Genomic DNA, 25,833 nt, shown 5'->3' with positions numbered 1-25,833 from the left:
GATCAAACATCTAAGCTTTTGATCATATCTCTTCAAATTAGGAGGCAATTTCATCTATTAATATATAATTCATACATAAATCTATTCAATTCGTTTATTAGGAAATATAGTTTTTAAAATAGATTGGATCTAATCCACATATTTAATAATTTATATTAGGAAGAGTCTCTCTTAACTTTTCCATACCACAATCACCAACTTTGCCTTAGAAACATCATCAAACCAAATGAAATTCTTAACTCATTTTCCAAGCTCTTTAAGTAATATAACATGCATAGTGATGGTGTCAATTAACATGCATTTGGTGAGTGGTGGCCTGGGTTTGAGGTCATTATAGTATTGACTATGTATGAAGCATCTAACCTAAAAATTTTATGGGACATGCTTAATTCGCGGAGTTATGGATCAATAGTCTTAAGAGTAGAGCTCTTAGAAAATCTAAAGGGACAAATTATCATTTTTTTCCGTGATGATACAGTTCTGATCTGCATACCATTTTGGATAATTTCTTTTGATTGATAGGAGATGATCTCAAAACTTGCTTCTATACAATTGGTGTGACCCATCCCTAACTCATAAATTGAACATTCCTCTGCTCGACCTTGAAACCCCTGATTCTATGGTGGCGAATTTTATTCATGACGGCCATTGGCATCTTTCACCAATACTCACCCTTCTCTACCCTGAGCTGACTGATCTAGTGCTTCAGACTGTTTTACCTATTGAACTCAGATTGGAAAAGTTGGTTTGGAAAAGTTCAACTCCTAGTGACTTCTCCCTAAAGTTAGCCTACATTCTCAAATCTCATGATCTGAACACTCTTGATTGGGCTAAAGCCATATGAACAAGTACGCCCTTCCTTGTAAATCATTCATGACTTGGAGAATTATGCACAACAAAATGCTTATTGATGAAACCTCATGTCTAGAGGATGTATGTAGCCTTCCCCCTCAATGCAACCTTTTCTTCAAAAATATTGAAACGAGCTTTGACATCTTCTTTGACTACCAATATGGTGTATCTTTATGGAGTTGGTTCTCTGCTATGATTGGAATCAACTTTCATTTTAACCAGCCTCAAGACATTTTGAATATTTGTAACATGTCATGTAATCTAGTGCAAAGTAGTGGCAAAAACTGTTTTCATCAACCTACTTCACACGATTTGGTTTTCTGGGAGGTATAATTACCATTTTTCTTAGCTGTGTGATGGGGGAGGATACATTGATCTCCATAGCCTTTTCCCTGTCTTTTCTACTCTAATTGCATTGCAGAGCTTTATGTATCCTCCAGGATTCAGACAGGTTGACACACATCGTCACGGTTTGTCATTCACATTGTGGCACTTTAGCTTTAGGTGTATTGGGGAAGCCATTGCATTCAGTGTTGCTATGAAAGACCTACCTAAGATGCAGTTGTAAACGCTTCTCTAGGGAACCACCAAAAAATGTAGATAACTATCCTAGTGCCTCTCCATTCTCCTAAGGTGAACATCAGTTCAATGTACCCTCAAAGGCAGGTTACCGTGCCATTGAAGTTTACAAATAGGACCCTTCTTACGACCATAACTTCTCTTTCACCAACCCAAGTTTTTCATAAAGCTCTGCATACATGATGTCGCAAGAGCATTTGTTGTTGATGAGGATCCCAATCACGTCACTTTTGACCATGGCAACTGTTATAGTTGAACAAGTGACTTCAAGCACAAGAGGGGGTAAATTGTGGTATTTAAAACTCGTAATTAATTTAAAAATTTTCTTATTTAAAATAGAAATTCGTGTTAGTATTGAAAAGGAAGAGACAAAAGCAGCAGAAAGAAATAGAACACTAAAATAAATGACAAACATTAAAGAGATATGGTTAGAGAAATGACACCGAGATTTATACATGTTCGACTCAATGTTGTCATACTCATGCCTCAAAGAGATCTTCTTGAGAGTTTGATTAATAGCTTGATATTTTACAGGTTATGCCCACAAATCTTTGATACAAGTATTCGAGAGATTTTACACTAGATTATCCCCTAACCAAACAAGAGCTTTTACATGGATTGAGCTCACGAACCGAGTAGAGATTTTACCAACTAATCTCAGTAACCAAACCAAACTTTTACCAGATTGAGTTCTAGAATCAAACAGAGACTTTCATTGGTTTATCTCAAGAACAAAACACAAACCTTCAAGAGAATCACATTCTTCAAATAGACAATGACATGACACCAGTACCACTTTTCTTACAAGTAGTTTTCAATCACAAGACACAAATGCAACTTAAGCGAAAGAAAAATATTAGAGAGAGATGAGGAGAGTTATAAAATAGTAAGAAATAGGAAAGTACGAAATTTTTGCATGTTTTCGAATGAAGAGAGACCTCATTCGTATAGGAGAAATTGAGGCTTAAAAAAGGAAACTACCCATGGGCTAAATTAATTGAATAATCAATTAGGCCAATTGATTATTAACCTCCAATAATCAATTGCTCAAGCCACAAATGAAAGGTTTTGATATTTATCCGTTACCAATCATTAAAAGATTGTCCCAGTAAATTTTAGACTTAACCAAGTGGAAATAATCAATTAGGTCACAAGGTCTCATCGATTATTTAGTTGAGAAAAAACTCCTAATCATTCAGACACGTGCATGTGTGTTAGTTGGCTTAGTATCTTAGGAGTCACTCCACTACCTTCGTAAGACTCTGGTCACTCAGACAGACACGACTAGACAAGCTTTCACACTATCTTTCTTTCATAACTTTGAAGCATTCAAGTTCCTTTGCAAGACACACTGATCATATAAGAACTTCACTAGAATCTCGAATCTTATACTTGATGAGGCTTGAGATATCTTCAAGTAAGTCTCAATGATCAAATATTTGGAAATATATCACAATCAAATTCAACAGGCATCAATATTGTCGTCACTAAAACACCAAAATAGTTAACAACATCGGGATCATTAGCTATACATGCAGACACAGATCTGTAATTATCACCAAATAAAATATCTCTTTTGGGATCCCACCCACTTTCTCGTTATCCAATAATCCGAGGTAGGCTTTCTGGTTTCCTGATCGAAGTATCTCTTTCTTCCTTGCTAACGACCATCAACTCAACATTTCTTCTTTTGATGGTTCCTTTGGAAGGGTTACTTGGCTTAGGGATGCCTCCTGTGATATAAGCAATTTACTGATGCTTACCTTTTGGTTTTCCTTTTCTTCACTAGTGTTTTCCTTTTTCCCTTGATTTCATATACCGCTTCAATAGCCTTCTTGAAGGATGGCTTTTCTCTACAAGGAGACCATTTCCTTCTTGGAAACTCTTCCTCGCCTCTAGAATCCTTCTTTCTTTCCCGAGTGTACCCGGTGAGACCCTCTTTTTATCAGCTCTTCAATGGAATCTTTTAGATGAAAGCACTCGTTGGTATTGTGGTTGTGACTCTTTTGGAAACAATAATATTTGGACTTATGTGTCCTTGAATATTCCTTAACCGACTATGGGTTTTTTATCCCAACTTCTTTAAGCTCATTATTATCGCACCCTCGCTAGATCTTTTCTCTTGAAGTGCTCAAATGAGTGTAGGAGGATAATTTATCATGGGATCCTCGCTCTCCGTCGTCTCTTCAACACTTGAAATTTTCGATTACTTACAAAAAAAATTTTAGAAATTTCAAAATTTATGTCTATACGGGAAATTTAGTTGATACCTGAAATTTTCAGTAGTGTGTTTTGTCAAAAAATTTTGACGATTAAAATTTTGCCGACAATTTTGTAGGGCTATGGTTTCACCGACAATTTTGTGTGGTCTATAATGAATCAAAGATTCTATAAATAAGAGCATATGTTATAGAGAAAGACACCTAAAAAATTGTCTCTTCCTCGGATTTTTTATTAAGGCGGAAGTGTATTTCTACGGAAATAATCCTCATGTTGAGTTCAAGCTTCAGGATGGCGCCTCATCTCTTGCTAGCTTAACAGATAAGTTTAATGAATAGCTGCCAGATATCGAGAACAAAAGAGTGTGAAAGATCGAGTTTTGTGAATATTGGGTTGATAATAATGGAGGGTGAAATACAACCTAGTTGAATTGAAGACCGATAAAGGCGTGACAAACATGTGGAAATCATTTCGCCGTAGGATAACTAAGGGGCCAATCGAGTTTGATGCGCAGATTTCAAGATCTATCGACGACATAATCAAGATGGTGAAACATCCAAAATCATCTGGTAGTACCAAGATTTTCATGTTTAGTTATTTTTAATTTATGATTGTTGCACTGTCTTATGTTATGTACATCTTCGAACCGAAACATGTAGTCGCCAAAAGATTATGCAATAAAAGTACTGTGAGATTATGCAATAAAAGTACTGAGTCACAAAATATACATAATATACAGCTATCAAATTAAAAATCTAAATAGGCCTCCACGGGCTATGTGTGCTACACACAATAATCCTATAAAAACTTCACCATTTGAGTTTACCAAACCCATTAGGTTATCCACAAAAACGACGATCATCTGGAGACGCTCCTGGTCATCTATGCCTGATGGATGTGGTGGTGGAGGCACGTCGTCATCCGGTACCTTAACACCAATTGTTTTCCAAACTGTGTATACTATCCTACTCATCTCTTCTATATTTTGAGGCTGGCAAAATTTCAATCCCAAAAGTAGCACTGCAGATGTAACATCAGCAATGACTAATGTGATTATTAGCCATTAGCAACGAATATAATTAATGTGATTATCATTAGCTATTAGCAGTGATTATAGTTAAAAAGTCATGTAAGTAGCAATTATATGACCATATATATATAAAAGGGATACAAACCTTGTGGATCCTATACTTGGAACTCTAACTCTCTCCCTCCACTAAGGGACGCAAACCTGCTCAAACATGTATTTAATTGATGTTTACCAATGAAGTTGTTATTCAGCGCAGCGCATGTTAAATAAAAAAATCACACTTTGGTTGATTAAAGCTGCAATAATTTTGATTGTTCTGCCATAACAAGCAGCTATCATTTTTATAACAAAATTTGACTGTTTTAAACAAAAATAAGATAGCAAAAGTTGTTACTTATATAATTTTGATGCTGCAGGCAATCTGTAGAAAATGAGAGCCACTACTCATCTTTATAGGAATGGTATTACTTTGAGCAGAAAATAAATGTGAACTAGACAATCTCTGATTTAGTTAATCTTACATAAGAGCAAGCTACATCATAGTTGTGTTGACAGGAACACTAGTAGACTTCAAATTATTGTTTCAAGTCCCACATGGCGAGTTAGCAAAGAACAAGAAATTATGTCAGATTTAAAAAACACAGCTAGCATAGATTTTAACTCATACCTTTCTCGGCCTTTTGGCTAAGATCAAGTGTAGTATCTGTTCTTATCAGTTTAATATCTGATATGTGGACCAATGGTTCACACGATATTAAATTTATTTCTTGAGGGGGAGAATCCGCCACAATAGCTTGCTATTGGGTCTTTCATTTGTTGCTTTTGCATTGCACTATTGCAATAGCCTGGCACACCCCACCAATTTTAGTTTAAATTTGTGTTCTTTTTTTGTCTTACATTTTGCTGCAACATTTACTGCTGTCATGCTTACATTATCATTATGTTCTTTTTTCTGATCCTTATTCTATGAACTACCATGTGTTCTTAAGATAGTTAATTTTGTTACCGGCAAGAATGTTGCCGCGTAAGATGTTCTCAAGACCTTCTCAAGACCCTCATCTTACACTTGTTGGGAAGATGTCCCTAAATTACTGCACAATTGCAGTTGTAATATATAAACTATAGAAGTTTTCACAACGGTATAACAACAGTTACAGCGTATCAACTGTGTCACAATAGCGAGGACATCAACAATTTATAATTTGTCAATCACCTTAGCAAATGATTATTTGCTTTGCTTAGATCTATCAAAGGCCTAAGAAACCCTCTCATTGTGTTCTTTATGGCCCTGCAATCTTACACAAGTTGGGAAATACATTGTCTATCCTTCATGTATTAAATTTGCTGCTCTCTCTGATTTGTTGTTACGAATTTGATGAATTCCTACCCTTCCCCAAGCTACATGATATCATAGCAAAGATACTCCTTTTATCCTTTGACAGTGCATTTAATATGTGAAAGACTTTCTCTCCTATTTAGCAGCAGTCTGAATGCTATTTATTTCACTGCAGCAACACGTGCTCAGAGTCAGATTCCGAGTTACACAACCGACAATCAATACCAGCGTGCACCCTTTTGTCAATCAATCTTACACAAGTTGGAAAATACGTCTACTAGTAGTTGAGTCCCGCATCGAGAAAAGGTGAAAGGTATTGTGAAAAGCAAGAGTATAAAACAACTTCAATAAAGTCATTGTTAAATACTTACCTGGATGGGGTCAATGGATGATCATGAAGGTCCATGGCCTAGGAGAGTGACCTCCATTGCACTTAGGAGGGGCGCTATCCTAAGGTCTACCCAAGTGGTGGAACTTACATCATAATTTGTTGCAGTGGGGGCCTGCGTTCGCGCGGCCCCCTCCTATTCTAATACCAAAGTTTCCCTTTTAATTGTTAGATCCACTATTCAATTACTTTATAAATTTATTATTATAAATCTCTTGTCATGCCTTTGTTAGGATTCATTTTAATATACTAGTTCTAATTTATTTGTATCTAATTTAATATGTTTAATTCTTTATATACATTTTGTCACATTGTGTGTATTTCTAAGGCAATTTTTTTATGTTATTATATTGTTTCTCCATTTATTTTTAATAATAATGCTAGAATCTCATTATATTGGACAATCAAGTTTTGTTTATGTGCAAACTAAATTTCATAAAAATAATGGCATATGTGAAATAACACTTCTAGAGAAGAAATTTCACTACATCCTGATTGCAGATTGAAGAATATACTGCCACTTGGAAATGTCAAGGGCAAGACAAAACAAGGAAAACTGTTGAGAAAAAAGAAAAAAATGACAGAAAACAATTGAGTCTGGAAGTTTTACTTGTATAATAGTAAGTAAGCCTTCTCTCAAATCATTTTCTTGACACTGTCAATTCTTTTTTTTTTTCCTTAGAGGCATCTAATTTTTTTTATCATATCTCAAGCATTTTGATTCAGTCACAAAATATGGTGTGCACTGTTAATGTTAAACATTTTGACTTAATCATTAAGGATCAAATAAAAGTACACTGTTCTACTCTTCAAAAAAGGATTTTGAATTTTATATATACAAAATGAAACTTTTGAGATTATTCATCATTATATGAAAAGCTCACCAACCATAGTGTAATAGATGGCACCAGCACTATGCAGAAAACGACAAAGTTTGTTATTCCGCATGAACACGTGGCAGCAGATCCTATTATTCAGGAAAGCAGGAAAACTGAGACAATGAGGGTGGTTAGCAAACGCCTTGATGGATTTGCACTATAAGAAGGAGGAGTGATGAGGGAATAAGGCAGGCAATGATTGGAGACTCTAGAACTTCTCTCCCTCAAATAGTTGCTCAATATTCCACTGTACTGGCATTTGAATTTCCTAAAGTGTACTCTAATTGTACTTGCCCTTAGAGTAATCATTATCATCTTCAATAAATTGAGCTTGATTCCATTTCATTCACTGTTTTATTGCTGCTGTGTTTTGTAACCATAACACATAGCAGCAGACAGAGCACGTTAGACGGAAAAGTCACCAAAAAAATCACCAGCCTCAAGAGATTGTTGGAAATGATTTACAAATTACCAAAAAAATCACCAGCCTCAACCAAACTAACAATTAGGAACACTAGTATAGAAAGTATTATAAGCCAACAAGCTAATTTACAAATTAGTTTTTGCTGTCAAATATGAATAATGTCTTGAAGTTTAATCACTAGGTGAAAATATTTAGAATCAAAAGGAAGGAAATGATGAGAGTGTAGAGATCATCAACTTGTATTTTGATAAGTTAGCAAGTCTGATATTATAAAACTTAATGTCTTTCTAAGTTGAGAGGGAAATGTAGTCTCCAAGTTACTGGATAAGAGTCCCGCCTCGGTTAGTGAAGGAAGAAATAGCGCAGATGTCATATATAAAGCACACATATCAGTTTAATATCTGATATGTGGGCCAATGGTCCACACCATATTAAATTTATTTCTTGAGGGGGAGAGTCCACCATAATAGCTTGCTATTGGCACACCCCACCAATTCTAGTTCAATATTCTTATTTACTTGCTGGTTCATTTATTTTATTTCGGTTCAGTTTATAAATTTTGTCAAGTTGTACATCTTTGTAATAGACTCCCTTTTTCTTTATCTAATGTTTGAATCTCTTTTGAATGATTTGGGCTATCATATTTTTTATAATTATGTTAGAATCTTAGAAGAGATAAGTTTTGTTTCTATATGCAAATTTTGGACCATTTGTTGAAAATATGGAAACTCCACTGAAAGTTTCAATAGAGGTTTAATATTTTTTTATTTTCTATTTTGAATGATAATACCAAACTTGAAAGGATGCACATCAAACTGTAAGTAAAATTAAGGATTATATGAGAAATGATTAAAGGACTGGTGACTTTTGTCATAGAAATTGCACTTAGTCTCTATTGCAGATTGGAAAAAAGGACAACAAAAAAATTCGATGCTCGGCCAATTCTTTTTTCCTTGAAAATTTTGCATCTGAAATATTTATCATATCTTAAACATTTGATTCAGTCCCAAAATATGTTGTACACTGTTATAAACAAAAAACTCCAAATAAAACATCAAAGGTTATAGTGAACCAAAGGAACAGCATATAACAAAATAGAGGACAGAAAAAACTATTGAGCTGTGATTGGTGTTATTAAAAGTATTGATGGAAATGGACAATTTTATGGATCATAAGTTTCTTATATATCATACTAGTACATAAAAAAAAAAAATTCCGCAAAGGTGGCAACAAGAAAATTGAGACCTATAATTAACTACAAAATATACATGGCAAAATTAAATGTGATGGAATCATATTGCTCAATCAATTCCTTAGAACTAAACCGATTGCTTTCTTGTGTCTACGCATAGGGCTTATTTCTTATTAAATATTCCAAAAATTTATTTGATAGCGTTGATGGTGTTTTCAATGATAAAAGATTCATTGAATCTTTTCAATATTGGGTCGAATTCCAGGGATGCCCTTGCATTTGCAAGGTCAGGATCAGTTCTGATTCTCTATTAAACAACAAGGGTGCTATAGGCAGCTTATTTAGCAAATATCATATTGTAACTTGTAGAGTTATGGTTATCACCAATGGAGCACCGATACTCTAAAATCTATGACATATCGTATCTGATACGTACCGATATGCCAAAACGCTCTGATACGCCACCGATACGTATCGAATGAGTATCTGAATTTTTTATTTAAAAAATAGAAAGTAAAAAATTCCGATACGTCCTGATACGGCGGCACGTTGTGATATGCTGGCGACACGTCTCCGATATGCTGCGGATACGTCTGTCTAGTTAATCTCATGACTATTCATATTTCTAAAATACGAATTAATCTTCCTCATCCTTAATTCTTCTTTTCTCAACTTTAATCACCTATCACTTTCATTTATTTAGTACAAGAATCAAAATTTATCCAAAACCAATGACAGTAGTGGAATGCCACACATACATGCCTGATTTAGCTTAGAGTAACAACAAGCATCATTATAACTTGCCACTGCTGCTTCATCAGGCTCTGGCTTTGTTCCCAAAACATACTCAAATTTCTTCAGCATTCCTTCAGCATTTAAACAAGAAAGTAATGGACATTCGGATTATCAGGAAGATACCGTTAATTATTTTAATCATTATCTAGATATATTCCTAGCAAATTAGATGCTTTGAAAATCAAATTTCATAAAAATCCCAATATTGACATGTGAAATAACAGCTCTAGACAAGAAATTGCACTTAACCTCAAACAGATTGAACAACATACTTTCATTTTAGAATTTCATGAAGGAATACTCTTAAAAAAACAGAATAAGGACAGAAAGAAAACGATCTTCTTGAATCGGGGAGTCTTACTTTTATAGTCGTAAGCCGTTCCGGCGCACTTTCAATTCCTTTTCCTTTTGTATTTTTGCATGAGACATGAAAACTGTTGTAACCCCACATGGAAATACAGTAGTGACATGTTTCTATAGAAAATAAGATGACCCTGACGCTTTGGAGGCTTGTGACCCTGACGCTTTAACCATAAAAAAGAACGGGTTTGAGAAATGGGGTTTGCTTAGAGTGGATTTGGATTGGCAATGAAAGTGTAGAGTAGAGAGATGAGTAACTACTGGTGGTGTTGTTAAGCTCAAAATTTTGATTTTTGTTTTTAGCTTTGTGAATTTTGTGGAAAGAAGAAAAGGAGCGAATGAGGGCTCTCTCAATTTTCTACTCTCTTTTACCCGGGAAAATTTATTACTTTATTTTATCTAATCTATAATTTTATGAGTTATTTGAGATTTTGTAACCAAAAATAAAAAGAAAAAGAGTTATTTGAGAATTTTTAGTTTGATTGATAAACAATTTTAAGAATGTTTCAGTCAATTGTAAATTAGTCATTAATCTGACGTCATTACGGTATACCAGTATGAACACCTTTTGATATATTGGTGAATTGGTATATTTGTAAAGCTCATTCCGACCATCTTTTCGTGGAAACGTGGAGGTGACGTGTCCCAATCTGTTATGATATTGGAGAGGGAGTCAAATAAAGTTGGTGATGTTCCCTAAACAAACGGAGATGATAACCACCCACTTACGACGCTCCTAATAATGGGAAGTGTGGAACCTATTGTTAGGTGCCAAATTGTGTTAATATTTAGTTTAATTAATGGCACCTTTCGACCGTTTTTATCGTATATTCGTACAATGCCCTGAAGTTTTAGATAATTATTTATAGTTTATAATTTTAAGCTTTCTTTTAATGATAATATGTGTTTTAGTTGTGATTTTGTAGGTTTTAGCCATTTTTGAGAAGTTTGGAGCTTGTTTTGACCATGATAAGAGAGTGCTGGGCAGAAGTATGCGCGCGTCGCGCGGAGATGTGGGCGCGTCGCGCCCTGGGAAAGATATTTTGGAGCTTCAAAGCAGAGAGTTGCGCGCGTCACGCGCATGGGCGGTTTATATTTCTTAAGTGTAATGGCGCGAAGCGCGCTGGAGGGCGCGACGCGCCCTGGACAGAAAATTGTTTTACTATATAAAGAGTAATTCTGATTTTTGGAAAGAGACTTGACATTCTTAAGAGCTCATAAACCCTAAACACTGTAGCAAACTAAGAGTTGAAGATTAGAAGCCTTGATCGTCGATTAATCGCCTTTGATGCTTGTTGATCTTCATTCTTTACTTCTTGAGCAAGCTACCATTCTCATGGATAGCTAAATCTCTTTTGTATCAAGATAAGATGTAATCTTCCTAGCTTTTTGTATGTGTTCTTGTGAATATATTATGTATGAACATGTGATGATCAATATAGATGGTTTAGTTTGTTAAGTAAAGATTTTCTTTGGTATAAGTGTTTGAGACAAACTATAAATTGCAGACATGGATTTAGCGTTTGATGTTTACTTAGTATCGGTTTTAAAACGTTATTTGTATTGTTTAAAGGATGGAGAAATCGTCGGTTAAACAATACGGTAAATCTAACTATATCATTGCGGACACGGATGATATAGGCGTCGATACGTAATTATGTTGATCGTTACCATGTTCATATACGTATATTTATAAGGAGACATACAAATTTAGGTCGATGAAATCGAATCTTGATACATTTTCTTTAACTTAGAACTTTCATTACTTTACTCTTTGCTACTAAAAGTGTTGAATGATCTTTTGCAAACCCAAACTTAAAGTAACATTAACTCACGACAAAATAGGCTATAGAACGGCGGTGATATCGCAATAATCCCTGTGGATACGATATAAACGAAAAGTACACCACAATACTCTTTCAACACCTATCTACTTGAGATTTTTATTAAAAACTCAATTTTGAGGTTGAGAAGAGCACTAATCCATTATGCAAAACATCATATACAGAGTTTTTCACCATCTCTGAGCGAGCTTACTATAACACCACAACAACCCTAAAAACCTTTGACAATCCTACATAGCAAGGGGATGTTAGGTGTTGTACTTTTAGCAAGTAAAATTTGTGTTTACGGTGGGGCCCCGGTAAAATTGACACGGGTCACCCTTACTACACTCAGCTAGATTGATATCCCCACGTCCAATTTTTCCATCCATCATGGTGAACAAGAAGGTAACAACTTAAGCCAATAATGAATTTAACGACGAGGAGAGTGATGTGGCAAATATGCGATCTGTCATGAACAAATTACGCCTCCAGAATCAAACCTTGAGGATAACATCCTCCACATCCATAAATATCAGTAGAAAACTAACCCTCTAGAAGAGACCAAAATTCTAGACCCTCAACCTCTCTCCAATGAGATATGGGGGGTCGTCGGGGCCAAAGAACTTCAAATCCCCCTCGTTGGATAAGTTTGATGAACACAATAATCCTGTTGTGAAAACGATGCTGGAATAACTAAGTATAATCAGTTTCTTTATCAGCAAGAAACTCACAAGGTAAAAAAGAGGGAAGCAAGAAAAACACATTAATGAATTGGTTATAAACTGTTATTCTTTACTTTCTATTTGAAACAAGATTACAAGTGTTACAAAATAACAAATAACCTCTCTCACCCTAATTAAGATTTGCATTGTGCAATGATGAGAGACTAGTATGCTATTTATAAGAAAACTAACACACTAATCTAATGAGATTTTTCACACAGGCCCATTACATAAGTTAACCTAGAGAACAAGTTAACTTAAACAATTAGGCGTAACAAACTGGCTCAATTCGACATGCTAACAATCCTAACATACTTCGATTAAAACATGAGAACAGACTTCGACGACATGCTATAAACTTGTCAAATTGTCTAATCAAGAAGCTACCCTTCGACCATACCACGTCATACCAGGCTTAGGGAAAATTGTTCATGTCTGGTTCGCGATTGATATCACGACCCATGAAGATTTGCACACTTATAAATCTCTATATATCGGGAAATGATTCTCTCCATTCACATTTCTCTCCATTGTCATCCCTACCATTGATTGAATTAAATTATATATTATAAAATAAGTTAAAAAATAATCGGACAATAAAGATGGACACATGACTCCCTCCGGTTAATTTATGATGGGAGAGAATTTTCACACCTATATATCCTAGAAAAGGCCATTGTATAAAGGAGTTATAAACGTTAAATCAAGATACATATAAATTTCTAACATAAATATCTCTCACATCTAAATAATCTTTAGCTTAAGTGTCGAAGTATTTGCAAATATCATCTGCTCGGAGGGATAGTATACATAGGACTCCTATTCTCAAAGTTGCTTGGATCTAACTAATTCACAATCGATTGAAATATTCTTTTTACCGAATAATAAATTTAAAAAGTATTTTAAAAAATACATATTTAATATATTTAAAGTGTTAAAATATTATATCTTGAAATTGTCTATCACTAAAACTAAAAGATCTCAAATAATTATTAGTATAAAATTTTAGAATTGTAAAAATCACTTTAAAATAAATAGAAAAAATAAAGAAATTTTTTTCCCAAGGTGAAGGGAGTAGGAGTAGCACATTGTAAGAGCTCTAACTCACTCTTTTTCTTTTTACACAAAATCCACATAACTAAAAACAAAAATAAAAGTTTCCAGCTTTAACAACAACACTAATATTTACTCATTTCTCCACTCTACACTTTCATTGCTAACAAGAACTGCCCAAATCCACTCTAACCAATACCCATTTGTGAAACCCGTTCCTTTTTGTGGTTGAAGCATCAAAGTCACAAGCATACAAAGAAGGAGAAGAAAAGGAACCATATGAAGAGTATGAAGTAGAGATTGAGCAACCTTATGGAATCAAATTTGTGAAATGAAGGGATGGTGGAACTTACATTGCTGCTATTGCACCTGGTGGATCAGCTCACAAGGCTTGACTGTTCAATGTTGGTGATAAAGTAATTGCCACCACGTTTGTACTCTTCATTTTTTTTAGTTCCAGGTATGTTTTGATAATGCTATCAACAAGAAATTTCAATACATTGTTTTTAGTTTCAAATGTATCTCATGTTTTACACAATCATTATTTGTGACATTGTATTATAAGCATTTGCGGATTCAAGCCCGTGTAGTCATAGTCATACAATCTAGATTGTCGAATTAATTAAGATTAGATGATTTCCATTTAGACTCCGTAATCGAATCTATTATACAAAGTCAGATGTTAGACATCAGATCTTGATCAGATGGTCCTAAATGCATGACTTTTCAATTGTGCGTTTTCATAATTGCAAGAAATACAAGTCTATAATGATTCTATTCAGCGTGATTTTAAATTGTATTTTGGAACTACAAATGCGGCATAAAAGTATTTTTAGGCATCTGCAGCAATACCGGAACTGTAACTTTGGTTTAAAACCATGCTAGTAAGACAACTATAACAAACAAATGGTGAATATGGAAGAACAATGTACAATATATTTTGGGACTGAATCTAAATGTTTAAGATATGATAAAAATTTCATATGCAAAACTGTCTTAAGGAAAAAAGAATTGGCAGAGCGCATACATACCAAAATCATAATGTTGAACTGGATTTAGTTAACCTTTTCCTTTATTACTCAATTGCTTATTGAAATAAGGAATATAGGATTGGTTACTTTTTTCCTGCAAAGATAAGATATACATGTCAGAACACAACATTTTCCATATGAAATTGTAATCTAGATTAGGACTAAAGAATTAATGGCATCTTCCAGATGATCTTAATGTCCATTGTTTTCCTGGATTAAATGCTGATGGAATGCTAAATACAATGAAGCAATAGAGAAAGTTGATTCTGTATTGGGAACAAAGCCAGAACTTGAAGAAGCAGCATTCACAAGTTACTAGTTGATCTCTAAGCTAAACCAGGTATTCATTTCCGTACTTCTTCATTGGTTTTGGATCATTTTGTTGAGTTTATATATTCTGCGTATAACTTTGTGAATAGAATTAATCCTTCTATATATGTTGTGACTAATTCAGTCCAATAATCCCTCAATATACGTATTATAACATCAACCACAATTTTTTTTTTGTTTTATATCATTTAAGAAACCATGTTCCAACTTAATACTACACCACACTATGCTGGCCTGCCCGCTCCAAGTTGCGAGTTGAAGGTCTTAGACAGGAGGGTACAGCCTGAGGATGGTTTGAACCATCTTCTATTAATACATGATTAATGAAATGGAGGTCACTCTCATGATCATCCATTGACCCCATCCAGGTAAGTACTTTACAAAGACGATATTCAATTTCTTTTATTCTCTTGCTTATCTCAATACCTTTCACTTACTTTCGATGTGGGACTCAACTACTAGTAGGCAATGTATTTCCCAACTTGTGTAAGGTTGACCAACAAAAGAGTGCACGATTGTTGGTGGTGTAATGTAGAGTCGGAAACAGGAGAGCACGGGTTGCTGCAGTGTAATCAGAGCATTCATAGTACTGCTAAATGGTAACATTGGAGAGAAAATATTTCACATATTAAATGCACTTTCAAAGGAGAAAATGAATATCTTTGCGATGATATTATGGAGTTTGTGGAAGAGTAGCAAATGTAGTACATGAAGGATAGTAATGTATTTGCCAACATGTGTAAGATTGCAGGGCCATAAAGAACACAGTGAGAGGGTTTCATAGGCATTTGATAGATCTAAGCAAATCATCATTTTCTAAGGTGGTTGACAAAGTATTAATTTTGGATGTCCTAGCTATTGTGATTTTGTTGTAGCCCTTAATATTATGGTATAATAAGCAAATACAGTTGATATAATCTTAGCGCAACAACATTCTTGCTCGTGACAAGTATTCACAATCTTGAGAATGTTTATAGAATAGAGATAAGAAAATAAAAGATAAAGATAACATAAGTATACAAGTAGCAAAAGGAGAACATAGTTTAAACTAGGTTTGGTTGGGTGTGCCAGGCTATTGCAATAGTGCAACACAAAAGCGACACTTGAGAGTCCCAATAGCAAGCTGTTGTAGTGAACTCTCCCCTTCAAGAAATAAATTTAATATCGTGTGGACCATTGGTCCACATATCAGATATTAAACTGATAAAAACAAATACTACACTTGATCTTAGCCAAAAGGCCGAGAAAGGTATGAATTATAATTCATGCTAACTGTGTCTTTTATATCCGACATATTTTCTTCTTCTTTGCTAACTTGGCAACATGGGACTTTAATACAATAGTTTGGAGTATACTACTGTTCCTGTCAACACAAGTATGATGTAGCTTGCTCTTATGCAACATTAACTAAACCAAGAGGGAGATTGTCTAGTTCACATTTATTTGCTCATGTGATTTCGTTCATGCAAAGATGAGTAGTGGCTCTCATTCTCTACTTATTGCCCACAACATCAAAATTAAATAAGTAACAACTCCTGCTATCTCATTTCTGTTTAAAACTCAACCAAATTTAGTTTTAAAAATGATAGCTGCTTGTTATCGCAGAACAATACAAATTATTGCAGCTTTAACCAACCAAAGTGTGATTTCTTTATTTGAGGTGCGTTGAATAACAACTTCATTGGTAAACATTAATTTAGTATATGTTTTTGAGCAGGTTTGTATTCCTTACTGTTGAGGGAGAGTGTTAGAGTTCTTAAACTTAAACATCATTGTAGTCATTTATATTCCAACTACAATCAGCTTGTCATGCTTGTTACTAATCCCCTCACTGTGTCAGAGTAGTTAGCTACTTACATGACTTTTAAATTATAGCAATATATGAGATCATTAATGCTTTTGTAAAAGAAGGATACAAATAAGATGGCAAGGGTAAAAGAAAGGGGAAGGCCAAAGCAAATATCAACACAAGGTCCAAAATCACTAACATGCTGAAAAAGGCCTAGCTAATCAATTAGACTCATGTCCCAATCAATTAGATGCTCTTAAAATTCAAAATTTTGAAATTCGGAGCAAAAAAAAAAATGGTTGGAAGATTGAAGAGTAAATGCAACGGCCAGTACCAAAGGCCAACTACCAAAATTTTACCAAAATTTAAGACTTTCAATCGACTAGGAGCTTCACCAAGTCGATTGAACAACAAGTATAAATAGAGGTAAGTTTTCCTCCATTTCTCATCTTATCCTATATCTCCTGAGTGCATTGAATTAGTTGTTTGTAAGCTCTTTCATCTTCTCATCATCACCAGATGGAACCAAAAAGATCTTGTTCCTCCAAATCCTACTTCTTCGAAATCTTCTCTTCTCTAGAGCAAGAAACTACTTCTAATTGGTATTTTATCGAAAGAGAAGTCTATATTTCTTGATACTTGGATGTGGACTTTCAAAGAACGCAAATTTGTCAAAGTCTTCAAAGATGATGGTTTGAGGAACTCCATCTTCGAAGTACCTCAAGAGAGATTTCCAGAACCGGTGAGAATGTTCTATGCAAATCTCTTCTATTCCAATGGTGTGCTTAGCTATGAAGTTAAGAAGTTCCCTATTCAACTATCCATTGAAGAGTTCGCACAAGTTTGCAACCTACCATTTATCAATCAAGAGTATGATGAAATCGTCAAAGGCAATGAGTTTAACTTTAGTCTTAGTGCCCAATCCCTTTTGATTGATCATCTTTTGGTATTCCTATTGCATCCATCGTTGACCTTATACACCCAGAAATTTGGTGGATTCACTATACGATGAATTGTATTCTCTTTCCAAGAAAGATCAGATCGAAAACCATACATAAATCAGATATACCTCCAATTTAGTTTTTGTAAAATTGAGTTGATAAAAATTGGGTCGATGCTATGATCCACCATATGATGGATAACAAAAAAGAAAAATATGATTTTACCACATGGTGATTAATTACGAAGATCCTGGAGTACTCCGACTTCAACATGGATGAAGAGGAATAAGAGATTAAACACTCAAAAGACGAGGAAAAGCACTTTGAGTCAAATGAGGTACAACATCAAAGGAAAGGAAATCATCTCTCTACCTCCAAAGTCACCATCAAGAGCAAGACAATAACAAGCAAACGGTCACCTCCATTCATCCTCTTCAAACATCCTCAACGACATCAACAAAGGACAGAAGATGATGCATTCAAAGCTTTGCAAACTTGTCAAGAAATTACAGAAATCAACTCTCATATCTCCAATGGTGTCCAATGAGGATGATGATGAGGACATGAATTAGTTATTTGCTATTGTTTTTACATTTCCTTTTGCAATTCCTATATTGTACTAAAAGTTTCTTTAAATTGAATAAAATGTTGTTTTCCCTTTCTAAATGCTTATGTGACTATGTGTTTACATATTTAAATTTTCACCTTTCATCTTTTACGTTGCAAATTGATTATGACAAAGGGGGAGAAGTATACTCTCATGGGGAGTAGAGTATACTCTTTACTCATCTGAGGGGGAGTTTAAACACTCAAATTTTATCTACTTATCTTTTCTTTTACCACCTCCCTAAGACATGTGTTGTCATCATTAAAAAGGGGGAGAATTTGAAAGCATGTGTTTGCAGGAAGTGATCAAAGCCAAACAAGTCATGCCTAAACCGTTCATGGTTTTGATGATGACAACTCAAGAAGATATATCCTTGATGATAAATAATGAAGATGAATCGAATACACCTTGAAAATAAAGCATGAAGCCAAACAAGTACTACAACTACTCAAGCGATCAAAGATGCAAAAGACAGTTTGTTCAAGGTCTTGTCTTCGAAAATAGATGAATTAGGGTTTGATGATCTTCGTAAATATCCTCTGATGATGGCATTAAACTTGAAGATATCTCAAACTTAATCTCTAAGAAGACTTAAGCAAGTGCTTTTATGATTGGTGTATTCAGCAAAGTCTTGAAGATTCAGAGTGTGAAAGAGAGGAAGTGTGAATGCTCGTCTGATTGTGTCTGAGTGATCAATATTTTGTAAAAACACAAGGGCGTTTTCATAAAGTATTATGTCTAGATCACACACTCTCTAAAACCTTTTAAAATCCTCTCTTTCTCAAATAAAATAACCTAAAAATGTTTTAGAGTCAAGCTAGATGAATTAGGAACTTTTAGAATAATTTTGACATTTATTTTGAACTGTCTAACTAATTGTAACATATTCTCAATCGATTAGATAAGAGAAAAATTGGTCTCTAATAGATTATGACAATGTCTTAATGAAGTGTAATGAATCTCTATCAAATATTTCCAAAATGAGAATTTATAATCGATTATTTAGGTCATCTGATTGATTGGGATAAAGACCCAATCGATTGGACCGTTAAAGTAACCCATGGATTGTTTCCTTTCTTGTACCAACCTATGACCTATATATAGAGACCTCTTCCTTCACTTTTTCACATCTAGGAACGTGAGCTATCTCACACTCCTCACTCATTCTCACTCTAAAAATATTTTTCGACTTTCTCACATTAATTTAGCCATAGTGCTTCGAGAAAGTTCTTGTGTTTAAGTGAGAAAACTTGTTTTAGAAAGGTAAAGTGAATTCACCAAAAACTATTTTTTTCTCTCAAGTGAATATCTCTTAGGAAATTTTTGTTTGATTTCTAAACTAAACCCGTTAAAAGATTTTTTTTCCGGGGGATTTAGTATTAAGTTGTTGTTTGGTTTATGAGCTGAGCCAATTAAGGAAAAACTCTATGGGTTTTTGAAGAGAGCTAGTGAAAAATCTTCTCTTCAGCTTGTGAGCGTGAACCGATGTAAAATCTCAATTCAGTTCGAGATTAGCCTGGTGTAAAATCTCAATTCGATTTGTGGTCAACCTATGTAAAACACTAGCTCAGTTTGTGGTCAGCCTGTGTAAAGTCTCCATTCGGTTCAGAGGATAGCCAATCAAAACTCTACTTTGGTTGGAGATAAGTTCGTATAAAATCTCGGTTTGGCTTGGGGAGTAACCACTTGAAGCTTTTGTTAGTGTTTGGAAGGAATATTCACTACTTTAGACTATTGTTCACTGTTTGGTTGGAAGTTAACCTACTAAAAGCTCATAAGTATTATTGGATACTCTCAAGATCAATTTTTGAAAAAATGAGTAGGCCACTTCATTTAGACCGAACCTCTATAAATCTTGGTATCATATTTTTTCCCTTATCTCTTTACTTTTTGCAATTTTTTACCTATATTTTTTCCGCTGTGACATTCCAACGTTTTCTTAAAAATATTTTTAACCTCTCAAATCGAAAATAATTTTATTTTAAACTGTCATTTTTCAAACCCCCATAATTAACTCCACTCGTGTGTGAAATCTCATGTCTAACAGTAATAAACAAAATGATAAGCAGCAAAACACCCAAACGAGATAGGATACCATATGAGCAATTTCAAAGAACATATAAGATTTGGACATTCACATGAAGGATATATGAAGTAAAACCGTTATAGCATAATCTAAGTCTCACATTTCAAGGTTCTCCACAAAATCAGGAAGTACCCTATCAAAGTGTTTTCATGTTACACCATTAGATGAATGTCGTGACATGCTCATACTTAATTACTTATGTTATTTGTTTGATGTAATGTCATTTGACTTGCAATTTACACTGATGCAAACATTCTATGTAATCTTTATATTATTTGGTAAGTAAAACATGGACTTAATTACAACTTGTTTTTGTATATGATGAATGGCCTTATAGCAAACTCAATATCTTAGACTTTAATAAAATTTAAATTCATTCAACGTGCCATCATTTATACCAAATTCATTTTCATTACACAAAATGTATTCTACATTCAACAATCAATCCTTTTTTACTTTTAATTCTAACTTCAACACCTACCTCTTCTTACCATAATACCTTGTAGACATGTTGTCTTTGATAGAAGTCACATCCAACATCATTTTTGTTAATAATTCCAAGCACATGCCATAAACACTCCAATTTGATTTGGAAGATAAAAGTCTCACACCCATAAGTAATCTAGAGTCAGAAGACCATTTAAACAACAAAGTTTCTCTTTCTTCAAACAAATTATAATTTTTTTTCGCTTTTGGGAGTTGTTTCCCGTCAAAATATTGAGGTTCATCCTAAGACATATTCACCTTCCAAGTGTCGCAAACTATATCATCATTAGATGAAATTGTTTCTCATATTCCAACAAAGGCAATATGAAGCTCACTGAGATAGGCGAATACAACATGTTGCCTAAAGTGAGGTTTCTAGGCGCCCATTTATCGCAATACGCTAATTGGTTGTAACACTCGCTTATTTTTCACATTACTCTCCCCTTTTCGGGCTTGGGTTAAACCACTCATCACCCACTTACGAAACATGAGATTTGATGTGTCCTTTGGCACTAACAATATATAAACTTAGTCAAAGGGGAAGTCACGTTCTCCGTAAGAATAAGGAGAATAATAGTTTCTACACTTCTGAGAGGAGAAGAGTAACCACTCCTTGGGTCTAAAGATGGGTCTAAGAATTCAGACCCAGTAGACTTTTTAAATACCTCAACCTGGGGGTTGAGTGGGGACACTCAATTCATATAACATTCAGAGAGACAAGGTTCTCCCCACACTGCGTGAGCTTGCTCTAACACCGAAAATAACCCTAAAACCCCGAGACAACCCTACACAACTAAGGGTTATTTCTCATTATACTTTTAGCAAGTACAATTGATGTCCACTGCGGGGCCTTGGTAAAACTGACTTGTGCCACCCCTATATCATACAGTCAAGTTTGTATTCACATCTTCAACCCTTATCAAATATGGTGAGCAAATGAGTAGTAACTCCAGCCAATAGAAGTTCCAGCGTAGATCAAGACGCCATAGTGGAGATGCTTGTCGCCATGGATGATCTGCATCCCCAAAATCAAACTTTGGAGGACAACATCCTTAATCTCTAATGGCGTTAACAAGAGGTTGACCCCCCTGAAGAGACAAAGGTTCTAGTCTCTATACTTCTCTCTGACGAAATATGAAGAGCATCAGTGCCCGAGAATTTCAAGTTGCCATTGCTAGCTAAGTTTGATGGATGTATCGACTCCCACGAGCATGTCACCTCTATCAACAAACATATGAACATTATTGTAGCATCTGATTCTCTAAAACGCAAGCTTCTTTCTAGGTGTAAGATAGTATATGAGTCTGCAACAACTCTCATTCACTAGCTACTAGGACCTAGTGAAGAAGTTGGTCCATCAACTTTCGCTGTGTAGGCACAAAAGGATGTCTACCACCAACCTAATCAACATTCTCCAAGGCTCTTCAAAATCCTTGAGAAAGTATCTCACCCAATTCAATGAGGAGACCATCAAGGCCATCCACCCCAACAAAGAGATGTTCGTATGAGCATTCAAGAACAGACTTAGGAGTGGGCATTTCAATGAACCCATCGCCCAGAGGTATGCTATTTCCATGGAAGAAATAATGAAGCGTGCAAAGTGCTATATAAAGAGTGAGAAGAGCAACACGAAGATAATGGCCTGAGATGTTAAAGAGAGGGAAACCAGAAATCTTGATAACTCAAAGCAGTCACACATGAGCTATTATACCTCGTCTATTTAAGATAGGGAAACCTTCAAACAGAGTTCGAAGCTTGTAGAGAACTTTGTGCCCCTAAACACTCACCATGAGCATATATGGGGTGAGTTTATCCACACCCACGACATTCTACTTCAGTCGACTCCCAAGTAAGACGTCATAGGATCCGAGTCAATCTGATGGTGTAAATGTCACAAAGTGAAAGGCCGCCACACATGTTTGGAGTTAAGGAGATCTCCAAAATAATCAAGTTAAGATATCTAGTTATAGAAGATCCTTCTTCTTATAGCATGAGTATAGGGCGACATGCTTTCAATAAAGTGGGAGAAGACCTCTCCATGTTGTACCTATGCATGAAATACCTGTTTCCCGATGTGCGTGTTAGAGTTATCTAGGGGGATCAGGAGACCACCAAGAGATGTTACCTAGATAGTTTGAAGCCGAAGAAGGCGACTATGACTATGGTCCACACCTAATAGTTAGATGCAAAAAAAAGGAATGTTGTGGACTTAAAGCTAGAAGTAGAACCATAGAAGGAACCTCGAGAGGAAGATTTGACTGCCTTATTCTAGAGGAGCACGAAGGTGACAGACAAAGATGCCATGCAAAGATCATTAACTTCTTTAGGAATTATGACATATTTGTTTTAGTTTGAATTTATCAATTGGATTGATAAAGGCAAGGAATCATCTTTGCCGATTGTACGGTTTATTTCAAAGATATTGTTTGTTTTGAGGGGGCCTGCAAGTGTAGGGGTTTTTAATGAGGTACCCCATGCTATTTTATGAATTTTGGTGTACTGTTGTTCTTGTTTTTGTAGGAATTGATGATCGAAGTTAAGAATATTTTAAAAACCGCCCAAGGGGCGGGTTATGTATGTTGGATCCTCATGGAGTAATCCTTGTCTCCCAAGAGGCAATTAATTATGTTGGGTCCTCATGTAGGAATCCTTGTTGTCGAAGGCACAATTATTATACTGGATCCTCATGGAGGAATCCTTTCCGCCCAAGGGAAATTCATTTATGATGAATCCTCATGGGGGAATCCTTGCCACCCAATGGGCAGTTATTTATGTTAGATCCTCATGGAGAAATCCTCGCCTTCAAGAGGCAACTACTTATGCTGGATCCTCATGGAGGAACCCTTGCAATCCAAGAGGCAATAATTCATATTGGATCGACATGGAGGAATTATTGTCGCCCAAAAGGAAATTACTTATGGTGGATCTCATGAAGTAATCCTTGTCAAGAGGAAATTATTCATGCTGGATTCTCATGAAGGAATCCTTTTCGCCTTGTGGGTCATATAATGACAAGATATCTATTCAACGTATTCTAAAAATAGTTAACTTGAGAAAAATGAGCAAAGGTGTCTAAGGACACCATTTCATTATTCAAACCTTAAGGGGTAAAAGTACAATAAAAAGCCCTCTAGGGAACCATTAATCATTACAAAAGCTCCTAAGGGCGTGGTTACAAAAGAAGCCACAAAAGGAAGAAACAACAAAGCCTGTAGCTCACTAACCATCCTCTAGAGCCTGCTTTTCCTCTAAAGCCTTCTCCTATCGAGTAGAATCGTCCTTGGAATTTTGTTCCCGTGCCTTGTTACCCTCAGGTTCAGCTTCAACGTCCCCATCATGAGATTTGCTTGAATAATTAGGAGGCGACACTTCTTATTCTTCCACTAACTGATCGTCTCAAACCACTTTGAATAGGTCCATTGAAATCTGATTCAGATCAGGGTATAGGAAATTAACAAAATTTAAATGGATAGGTAACAGTTGATTTGAACCTAAGTTTTGATTACCAAATGATGAGAATCTCGGAGCCTCTGATACCAAATTAGGAGCTGAGATGATTGATTTGTAAAAGACGTCACTATTAGGGTGAATAAATGATATGTTTTCCTTTCTCTATGTTTTCTTTTCTCTTTCCTCTTTATTTTGCTCACACATTTTCTTTCTTTTCTTTTTCTTGTGACTGTCTTTCCTCGCATTTTATTTTATTTTCACTTCCTTATCATTTATATTTTAATTTTTAATTACTCCCTATTTTTTTCTCATTGACATAACTTACCATTATTTTTTCCTTATTTTATATTATTTTATTCTTTTCTTCTAGAACAAGAACAATTTGACAATTTTCAAATAAAAATATGTATTTACTTTTCAGATAATCATGCTTTGATCATGTTGCATCCATGGAAATTCGAGCAACAAGTTCCTATTTTTGGAAGGCACCACAATCCAAAGTGCTCCAGCTTTATATTCTCCAAGCGTGAATGACACACATATTTGTTTGAACACCAAAACATCGCTCGTGTTTTTAAATTCTGAATCTTCAAGACTAAAGTATATGCGATTGTGAAAGCTCAAGAATCGTATGTCTCAATTTCTCCATCATATTTGTACTTGTCACGTTGATCAAATATTTTCTATCAATGACCAAGCCATAAATCTTATCATTCACAAAACATCTTTTGTTTGGCTTCCATGATGAATCACTAAAATTAAAGATATAAACTTGGTAAACAACACCAAGAAATATGAGTAAAAAAAGAAATTTTCGATTGTTTTCTTCCTTTTTCCCAACTTTTTTCTCTATTTTTGACAAACTTTGAAATATAACACACCCCGGAATTAACAAAATTTAAATGTATAGGTAACATATCTGATTTGAACCTAAGTTCAGATTACCGAATGATGAGATTCTCAAAGACTTTAGGACCAAATTAGGAGTAGTGATGATGAATTTGTGAAACACGCCACTATAAAGGTGAATATCCGGTTGATAAGTCTAAAAGACGCCAAAGTTTTGGTTGATATTTTGAATGTTTAGTACCATAAAAAATCGATAAGTTAAAAGTAAGGTTCAAAGAATGAAAGAGAATAAACTCTACCTTTTATACTCGATCAAAATCTATGAACACATTACGATTTGTAGAGCTCTTGCATCAAGTAACTCAATAGACTCAAATAAATTAAAATAGCACCTAGTATTACTTTTAAGTTTGAATTAATAAATTTTAAATCAAATTTAAATATATTTCCAAGTTTATTACTTCTTTACTTTAAATCTCTAGGAATTCATGTAATGCTTAAATAATTCTAGTAGTTTATTTTAAAAGTAAGGTCCAATAGATTTAAAGTGACTCAATAATAAGTCATAAACCATGCACCACATAATCCCAATTAAAACTAAGATAGTGC

At 34.8% G+C, this 25,833-nt stretch overlaps 1 long non-coding RNA gene and 3 other non-coding genes across 4 annotated transcripts; 3 read left to right on the top strand and 1 right to left on the bottom strand.

The window, feature by feature from the left end:
* The first annotated feature begins 5,344 nt into the window (after positions 1-5,344).
* On the top strand, positions 5,345-5,540 carry LOC131645287 (U2 spliceosomal RNA). Its single transcript, XR_009296920.1, has one exon. It is a non-coding gene; the product is annotated as a U2 spliceosomal RNA (small nuclear RNA).
* Positions 5,541-6,380: 840 nt separating this feature from the next.
* On the top strand, positions 6,381-6,541 carry LOC131645276 (U1 spliceosomal RNA). The gene has a single exon (XR_009296909.1). It is a non-coding gene; the product is annotated as a U1 spliceosomal RNA (small nuclear RNA).
* Positions 6,542-13,726: 7,185 nt separating this feature from the next.
* LOC131605012 (uncharacterized) lies at positions 13,727-15,936 on the top strand. The gene is made up of 3 exons (XR_009284653.1): positions 13,727-14,115; positions 14,873-15,026; positions 15,210-15,936. It is a non-coding gene; the product is annotated as an uncharacterized LOC131605012 (long non-coding RNA).
* Positions 15,937-16,073: 137 nt separating this feature from the next.
* On the bottom strand, positions 16,074-16,269 carry LOC131645286 (U2 spliceosomal RNA). Its single transcript, XR_009296919.1, has one exon. It is a non-coding gene; the product is annotated as a U2 spliceosomal RNA (small nuclear RNA).
* Between the last annotated feature and the right edge of the window lie 9,564 nt (positions 16,270-25,833).

Source organism: Vicia villosa, linkage group LG1 (assembly GCF_029867415.1).
Source record: "Vicia villosa cultivar HV-30 ecotype Madison, WI linkage group LG1, Vvil1.0, whole genome shotgun sequence".
Lineage (NCBI taxonomy): Eukaryota > Viridiplantae > Streptophyta > Magnoliopsida > Fabales > Fabaceae > Vicia > Vicia villosa.
Note: the sequence above shows the minus strand (reverse complement) of the source record. Positions and strands in the feature narration are given on the sequence as shown.